At 33.8% G+C, this 8,986-nt stretch overlaps 1 protein-coding gene across 1 annotated transcript in view; it reads left to right on the top strand.

The window, feature by feature from the left end:
- The first annotated feature begins 4,764 nt into the window (after window positions 1-4,764).
- LOC132796828 (neuronal acetylcholine receptor subunit alpha-7) overlaps window positions 4,765-8,986 on the top strand; it is a 72,955-nt gene continuing 68,733 nt past the window's right edge. The window contains exons 1-2 of the mRNA XM_060808185.1: window positions 4,765-5,336; window positions 6,384-7,547. The gene's annotated coding sequence lies outside the window, so the exon portion shown is untranslated. The remainder of the gene's footprint in view (window positions 5,337-6,383; window positions 7,548-8,986) is intronic.

Genomic DNA, 8,986 nt, shown 5'->3' with positions numbered 1-8,986 from the left:
ATCTATATCTATATCTATATCTATATCTATATCTATATCTATATCTATATCTATATCTATATCTATATCTATATCTATATCTATATCTATATCTATATCTATATCTATATCTATATCTATATCTATATCTATATCTATATCTATATCTATATCTATATCTATATCTATATCTATATCTATATCTATATCTATATCTATATCTATATCTATATCTATATCTATATCTATATCTATATCTATATCTATATCTATATCTATATCTATATCTATATCTATATCTATATCTATATCTATATCTATATCTATATCTATATCTATATCTATATCTATATCTATATCTATATCTATATCTATATCTATATCTATATCTATATCTATATCTATATCTATATCTATATCTATATCTATATCTATATCTATATCTATATCTATATCTATATCTATATCTATATCTATATCTATATCTATATCTATATCTATATCTATTTTATCTAAGAGTGATTTTACACTTTAACTAAATTTAAATCGTTCTGACCATGGGGCTAATTTTAGGCGTTAGTGTCCTCGACATACTTTTCGACACAGATTTCGGTCGGCAGTCACGAAATCAATTGGCAAAGTGAATAAGCAAAAGTGAAGAGAAGCAAATTGTTTGGAATTTGCATAAATTATCAGCTGGCAATTGGAAGGCGAAATGCACAAATTGAAACAACGAAGCGACCGTTTGTCGAATTTGTATCTTCTAGTGACAGGATATCTGCCACAAAAAGATGTCCCATGGTAGCGCGAACTTCAATAAAATGTCGTCGACTTTGTTTCAATTTGCGGTAATTTTCGCGTCGTTGCAGCAACTGCATCGTTTTGCATTCTTAGAGTTCAGTTTCTCTTGCTTTGCATTCTGTGCGAAGGACTTTCGCAAATGGTTCGTGAAATCAGAACAGTCACGCCCACCCAAAAAAAAAAAAAAAAAATGAAAGCAATCCTCTTCTGCGGCGGCATATTGACAAAAAGACCTAAAGAAAAACAAAAAGCCAAGCAAAAGTCTGAAATAAAACGAAAATTTCTTTGCTTTGGCTTGGATGTCTTTTTTCTGTCGTTCGTTTTTTTTTCGTTTTGGTTGAAGTCTGCTCTAAATTGCACTTTATTTGCGGTTTGTTGATTTTATTGCACAACTTTGTTTACAATTCTGCTTAAATTTCATTACACGATCCCAGTGAAACGAACCAACCGAAACGGCCCATCAAGCTGAGTTTGAGCAGAGCTCCGTCAGACGGCCATACAAAATGAATGGCGAAACCTTGATATGAATTAATATTTGAGCAGTGTTGAAATCAAATGCCCAGTGCTGAAAACTCTGCACCGCATTGAATAGCGCATTGAGCATGTATTTTAAATGGGTCAATGTAATACAATTTTGAGATATTTTGGAGCTAAGCTTTGTCTTTAATTCGCCTTTAGTTGTTAATATACAAAAGAGATTCGAAAATATAAATAGAAAATACCATAATCATACCATCATGTAAACTGTACTTTATGGCACTATTTTCAGTGCACAATAGTTCATTGAGCTGCATTTGCTTGTGAGTGCTTCACTTTGATGACTTTGAGAATTGCTCATAATACTTGTATGTCACGCTATCGGTCAAATCGTGCAAGGCAAAGGTCAAATGCATCAAAGGCGCACAACAACTCGGGTACTTAATGAGTTAAGTTAAGTTGCTATGAAAGTCTAAGGGAGCTGTCCACAATATGAAATGCGGGTTCGTGCAAAAATGTTTCAAGAGACGCGAAAACAGACATAAGGAGAAATGGAAACATGAAAAAATCAAAACAAATAAGCAAATACGCCGACAACCGAAGTGCCGAGCAAATTAAATGAAATTCACTTACACTCAAATACAGTAGTGTAAAAAGGACGAACAGTAATGTAAAAACAAAACACTTTCCGAGTACATATCGTTGTTACCTTGTATGCTTCGAGTAGATATAGACACAAAGATACTGCGGTTTATACTTACTGCGCTGTGTTTGTTTCCTGCAAGTTGTGAAAATGAAGCGATTGAGAAAACCGCGACACAGAAAAAACAACAATTCCTGTAAGATTTAAAACTGAAGACGAAGCTTAAATACCCTTTCTAGCTTAATTAATATTATTATTATTATTATTATTATTATTATTATTATTATTATTATTATTATTATTATTATTATTATTATTATTATTATTATTATTATTATTATTATTATTATTATTATTATTATTATTATTATTATTATTATTATTATTATATAAATTTTAATAATATATAATTATATACATATATAAATATAATTTTAAAGAAATTTATAAAAAATGAATTTATTATAATACAGAATCAAAACTAATTACAAAATTAGTAGCTAAGAAGACCAAACAATTATCTTGTCTCATAAAATCCTTTTTTAAATTTGACGTAAAATTAAATGGAGTAAAGCTTTTCCAACCACACATCCATTAAATAATTAAGAAATTTCTTTCGGAAGTTGTACTTTGCGGAACTTTACAGTGTGCTTATCCCTTAAGGTTTTTATCATTACTTTGATATGTATCATAACTTTGAACGGATAAGCCTCCTAGGTCTTGTCAACACCGTAACATAGTTATTAACCTGCTTCGACCGCACACACGAGCACACAGAGACGAACATAAGCAGAGGCAAAACAAAGGTAAATGAGCAAAGACAATAAAAAAGAAACACCGCAAAAACAAAGTTGTCCATATTTGTGTGAGTGTTTGTGTGTATGTGTGAGGGTTTTCGGTTTGGGCGAATGTAACCAAGGACACTGACTTGGTCTGCTCAAAAAATCATGCTTGCAAGATCCCAGACCAAGTTGTGGCAGCCACCGCGCTGTCCTGTGGGGAGCATCGGCCATGTGCACGGTGCGGTGCGCCTGGCGCAAATGCTGCGCTGGCAACTGCCATTATCAGCCTCCATTCATGGATACCAACCGATTCGGCAAAGCCGAAGTCAAATGCCGAGTCGGGCACAGCCGAAGTGAGTTTTACACCAACGAAAATAGCAGCTGGAGCACTGGAGCTGTCGCTGGGAGTAGGAGCTGTGGAGCAGCCTCCCGTGTGTCCTTCGTGTGCGCGAGAAAAGTTTGACAGCCACTGGAAGTGCAAACAGGGATAAACATAATGGAAGTCACAGCAGCAGCAGTAGCAGCAGCAGCGACTGTGAGAAACACAATCCAGAGAGTGAGAGAGAGAGAGAGTTGAGTGAGCTTAAAGCTCAGAGTAAAGAGCAAGCAGGCAGTCTACAAGTGGCTTGAAAGAGCGCTTTCAGCTGGACCTTATCACTCTCAGTCGGGTGCTCTTAAAAAATGTTTGCTTTTTACTCTCTCGATATCTCTTTATGTGCTGCGTGTAGGCGCCCTGTAGTTTTTCGTTTGTAAAAGCCATTTTTCATTCATGCGAATTTACTTTAAATTAATTTTTTTGGGGGTCATAAATCATTTTTGGCTCTGGACCTACGCTGCGGATGGTTTGCTATGAGTGGGAGCGATGTGTGCGTGAGCTATGTTTGTATGTGTGTACTATATTTTTGCAGTATGTGTGCTCTGTATGTGCTCTTGTGCATGAATGAACATGCGTGAAATTTCAAATATTCGGGTTAGTTGTGATTGCATTGAAGGATTCTCAACATTTGGGTCAAGTGAGCACTATAGCTCACAATCAGTTACAATTGGCTCCATAACGGCATAAGCATTTGAGTGCTTTAGATAACAAAAGTTGATTGCTCAATTGAGAGTTGACTTCGTTTCCATTGATAGATCTGTATTTTAACTATAATAATAACGAGTTAAATAAATAATATCAGAGATGTGTTGATTATTGATAGTAAATCAGATATATTATACATATATAATTGACTAAAATAAATCACAAATTATTAAAAATCACAAATAGGTGTTAGGCTCCGGCTTTGCAATAGGTTTATTTAATTAAAAAAATAAAGAATTAGATGTTATTTAAGTATTATGTTATTTTCAAAAAAAGTGGATTTCTAGTTATATATAAAATTGTTTTATTTTCTGTCTAATTTTTTAGATTATAACTATTTTGACTTTGAGTTTTATTATTAATCATTCTAAAATCAGCCACAGTACAATTTTTCGTTCTTTGCATTAATATGAAATATATGTACGATATATATTTTGGAATAAATTTAATATTTTATTCACCTATATTTATGCAAAAAATGTTTTCAACCTCTTTTATGATTTGTGCTCCACTCATTGTGAATTGAGTGAGTTGTGAATGTTTGAAGCTCGCACCCTGTATGCAGAGCAGGCAGAGGTCATAGCTGTGAAACTACCTCAAGTAAAGCTCGATGGAGCTCGCTCACGCAGCTTCCCGAAAGTCACGCATATTGAAGCGACCAAAAAAGATGGAAAAAGGAACAGCAAAAGCTTTTGGCTGCCGCCTAAGCCAACATGCGAGCTGTAAGCTGTGCACTGCGCTCTCTTTCTCTCACTCTCTCTGTTTCGCTCTCGTTCTCTGTCCTCGCTCACAGCTTAGTTCCAGGCACGAGCTCATACGAAGCTTTCCAGTTCACATTCACCGTTACGTTCTTAGCATCCCCACGACTGGTGCTTTGGCCATCCAATCGGTCCTCTGCAAGAGATGTTCGTGTGCGAGGCGAGCTGTTCTGAGCTGAGCTGAGTTGAGCTGCGTTCGTTCCTGCAGCTGAAGCAGACTAGCAGAGTGACTTCCAGCGTCGCCTGGCTGGCAATTGCGGGCTGTCAGCGCATTCAGTTGGTGTTCCGGTTTCGGGTTGTGCTGTTAGTTGCCTTTTCCTGCACAGAGCTAAGCAGAGCCAAGCGGAGTCTCGCGGTCTCTCGGTCGTGGTGCCTGTGCCCGTTGCCTGTGCATGTGCCTGAGCTTGTGGACTCTGACTCTGACTGTGACTGTGAGTGTGTGACAGTGTGACAGTGTGTGTGATTGTGTGAGTGTGTGTGAGTATGCCTGCTTTTCTATCCTCTGTACATGTTCGTGCGTGTGTGTGTGCGTGAGTTTGTTGTCTGTCGCTAACGGTGCGCGCGCGTTTGAGACACTTCGTAGTGTGCGTGCGTGCGCGTGTATGTGTTGTGTAGGAGTGTGCAACCTCCATCTCCACCTCCGACTCCGCCTCTGCGTATAGGAGCCACAACCAGTGTGACCATATGCGTGTGCGTGTGTGTGAGAACCAACACATTAACCAAAACACACACACACCAACTACATTACATAGCAACATCGTTTAAGCAGCGCACAGCAGGATGCTCAAATGGCCGATAATATAGCACACAATCAGGTAAATCGAAGATATTTAGCAAATTAATCAGTAACATTCTATATCGAAATATAAATATACATATATTTCGACATCTACATTTTGTATATGTGTGTATCTAGCTATCGACTGGGACTTCAAAGTGCGTGCGTATGCGTGAGAGTGTGTGTGTGTGTGTGTGTGTTTGTGTGTGCGTGGAACATTGAACATTTTTTGCCATTGTGTGCGTGCGGTGCGCTTTCCAACTGGAGGAAATTGATATTCTTATTTCTTCTTGTGCTTTTTTGCAAAAAATAACGGCACGAGGCTCTCGCTCTCTGCTCCGCTCTGCGCTCTGTACAAGTATGTGTGTGTGTGTGTGTGAAAATTCCATCATCATCATCATCATGAACAGCATCATCATCGTTCTCGGTGGCAACATTGTTGTAGACATATTTCTTCTTCTGTCCTCGAAAGCAACTCCCACCTCCAATTTTGAGGATGCCTCTTCCTGCCTGCCCAACTCTCTATCTCATCATCTATGTATTTTATTTACTGGTTGCTTTTCTTTTTTTATTGCTGCGGAAAAACGAAATGCGAAAAACGAATTGCAAATGGCAGGCAAATTTCTAATTGACCATCAAATAAATGTTTCAAATTGCAGCAGCCACAGCCTCAACCTCTGCCAAAAAATAAAAAAAAACTCAGCTCAATGGGTATCTTACAGATACATGTCAAGTGCAAGGTTGTGTGCTGTGTGTGTGGGTTGCTTTTTATAAATATGTGTATTTGTGTGTGTGCGAATATATGTATAACAGGTGCCAATACATATATTTCATGTGTGAGTGGAAATAGCAAATTTTGATATTCATATTGTGTCAGTTTAACCGAAAGTTTCCCATAAAATTCGAACTAGAAATTTGCTTTTGCACTTTTTGCACAACAAGTGCACAAGCATTTAGAAATAGTAAAGTATTTGCAGGAAATTTTAATTTATTAGTGATAAGAGCAATAAATAATGATAAATTAAAGTAAGGATAATTGCAGTCAATTTCGTGTGTTTATTAATGCTACATTTTCTCTTTACAGCTCAACCACAAAACAATGGATGACATTTCAATACAAAAATACTACATGAATCAACTTTACTAAAATACTTATTTAATACTAAGCAATATTTTGAGGATTGAGTGAGAAGCACCAAAGTATTTAATAACCCGAAAACCGTGTTTGTGCTAGTGAAAATTATCGAAAGAGAACCAAAGATTATCATAAGAAGTGTTTAAGAATCGCAAGAAACAAAACTCTTACTGAAGCAATTGATAAAGGCTTAAGATGAAACAAATTTATAGGCAGCACGAACGCAACTAAAATTATTAAATGAAACTTTAAACAATATAATTGAATGAAAAATGCAAATTTTGAAATTTATTGTAAATATTAAAAAATTATAAAAAAAAACACATTTACAAATAACAAAACCAAAAAAAAAAAAAGATAAAAAAGAATAGAAATATTAATAAAAGGATGACGAACACATTTTTCGCTGAATGAAAAACGTTTTTAATAATAATTGTAATACAACATTTTCTATTATATAGAATATAAAAAAAAAACAAAAAAAACAAAAAACGGTAATTAAACTCAATAAGCAACTGAAACACGCACAAAAATATAACCAAATAAAATGTAAATCGAAAGAAAATACATTTTAATTTAACAATTAAACAATTGGCTGCATTTGATCATTTGCATTGCTGCCATTTGATCTATTGAAGGAAGGTGTCGCAATCATTTCGATGCAAATTTATTCATTATTCAATTACAAGGAGACAGACAACTTTTCAATCATTCGAGACATACATATACATATTCGATAATCGATAATCGCAGCTAACTAAACTAAACTAACTACTTAATAAAAAATTACAAATTACAAATACAAATATAAATTCAAGTATTAATAATAAAAATAATAATAAAAGTAATTATAATAATCACTATAATTGAGCTACAATTAATTCATTCATTCACCTTCTGCTGTATGAATACACAACTATTTATACGATTCATAATTATATTGCAAATGTGCATAACAAAACTGCGAAAAATTTGATAAATCATTTAATACTAAATAAGAAACAATAAATGGAATATTTATAGTATTCAACTAGATCAACTAAAACTTTATACATATACACAACAAAACAACAAATTGGAAAGTGAAACATTTAAATCAATTTGAAAGTAAAGGTGAGTACCAGATGTTATTACGTATACGTAATATTGTGTTGAGTTTTGCAAACTAAAATTTAACACTACTTTGGGAATCTATTAGTCAATTCTCATTAAAATTGAAATCAACATTGGTTTTAAATGCCTTATATACAATTTTAGAAATTTATAAAAAAATGTATAAATAGTCAAGATCACACAATAAAATACTAAATTCAAAATCAGCCAAAAATTAATCCTAAAGAAGTTTCATATATTTATAACATTTCTATAAAATATATTGAGAGTTGTAACGATTATTTTTAACAATTAGCTCAGAATTCATAAACTGATTTAGAGAACGTATTTATGTAAAGCTTTATCAAAAACAATTCGTGAGACTACAGAAATATTTACAAAATTTTATTTTGTTTATAGAGAAACACTTTCACGAATAAAGATTATAAAATTCTGAAAATAAATTTTTAAATAAAACGTTCAGAGTTATCAAGGATATTTTCAACAACTAACTAAATTAAAATATAAGAAAATTGGATCAAAAATGAATATGCATTACTTATTTTTGGAAATTATTTATATTGAGCCTTGCCACGAGTAAAATAAAAATATTGTTTTAATCTACAGAAATATTAATAAAATCAGAGTTGGAAGCAGTAAATAAAACTTAAAAATTCACAACATGAAAGTTTATTACCGATTTTCGAAATTATTTATATCGAGCCTTGTAATTAGCAACACAAACAACATATTTGAGTCTATACCAATATTTTGACCAATTATAAAAATTTATTAAGAAATACTTTAATGAATGAAAAAATAAACATTTAAAAATAAATTTTAAAAAATTTTCAGAGTTTAAAGGAGGTTTTTAACAAAACTTAAAAACTCATAAAATGAAATAGCGGTACATATTTATTCATACCTTTGTAGAAAGAAGAAGGAGAAAGACAATAACATTATTTTTGGGTTTTATATATAATATATATATTTATATAGATATATTATATTTTTAAAATTTTGAGAAATTTCATGAATGGAAAAAATAAACTATATAATCTCGTATAGTATCGTACGATGTAGATTTACTGCTGTATTAAAACCATAACTACAGGCTCTTTTGGCAGCGCATAATTTCTTTTTGAGATGCTTTGCTCTGAACGTTGATGCCCCCAGGTGCAGTGTGTCCCCAAGTAGCCACAGTTTCGACTGTGGTTTTCTTTTCTTTTTGTGTTTTTTTTTTTTTTTTTTTTGGTTTTGGTTTGAGCCTCAGTTGAAAATTGTTCCATTGACCTTTGGCGACCACGCAGTGCGGTAAATCGGGGGGACGAATAGGGGCAAGGAGCATGGGACATTCAAAGTGGGTAGGTCGCTTGATTGGGATGGTCGGGCAATGCCCAAAAGCAAACAGCAGCTACCGCAACTCTGGCGACAATAAAAAGCAACGAACAATTGCCAAA

The sequence above is a fragment of the Drosophila nasuta genome, chromosome 2L (assembly GCF_023558535.2).
Source record: "Drosophila nasuta strain 15112-1781.00 chromosome 2L, ASM2355853v1, whole genome shotgun sequence".
In the NCBI taxonomy this organism is placed as follows: Eukaryota; Metazoa; Arthropoda; class Insecta; order Diptera; family Drosophilidae; genus Drosophila; species Drosophila nasuta.
This window is presented reverse-complemented; position numbering and strand designations above follow the sequence as displayed.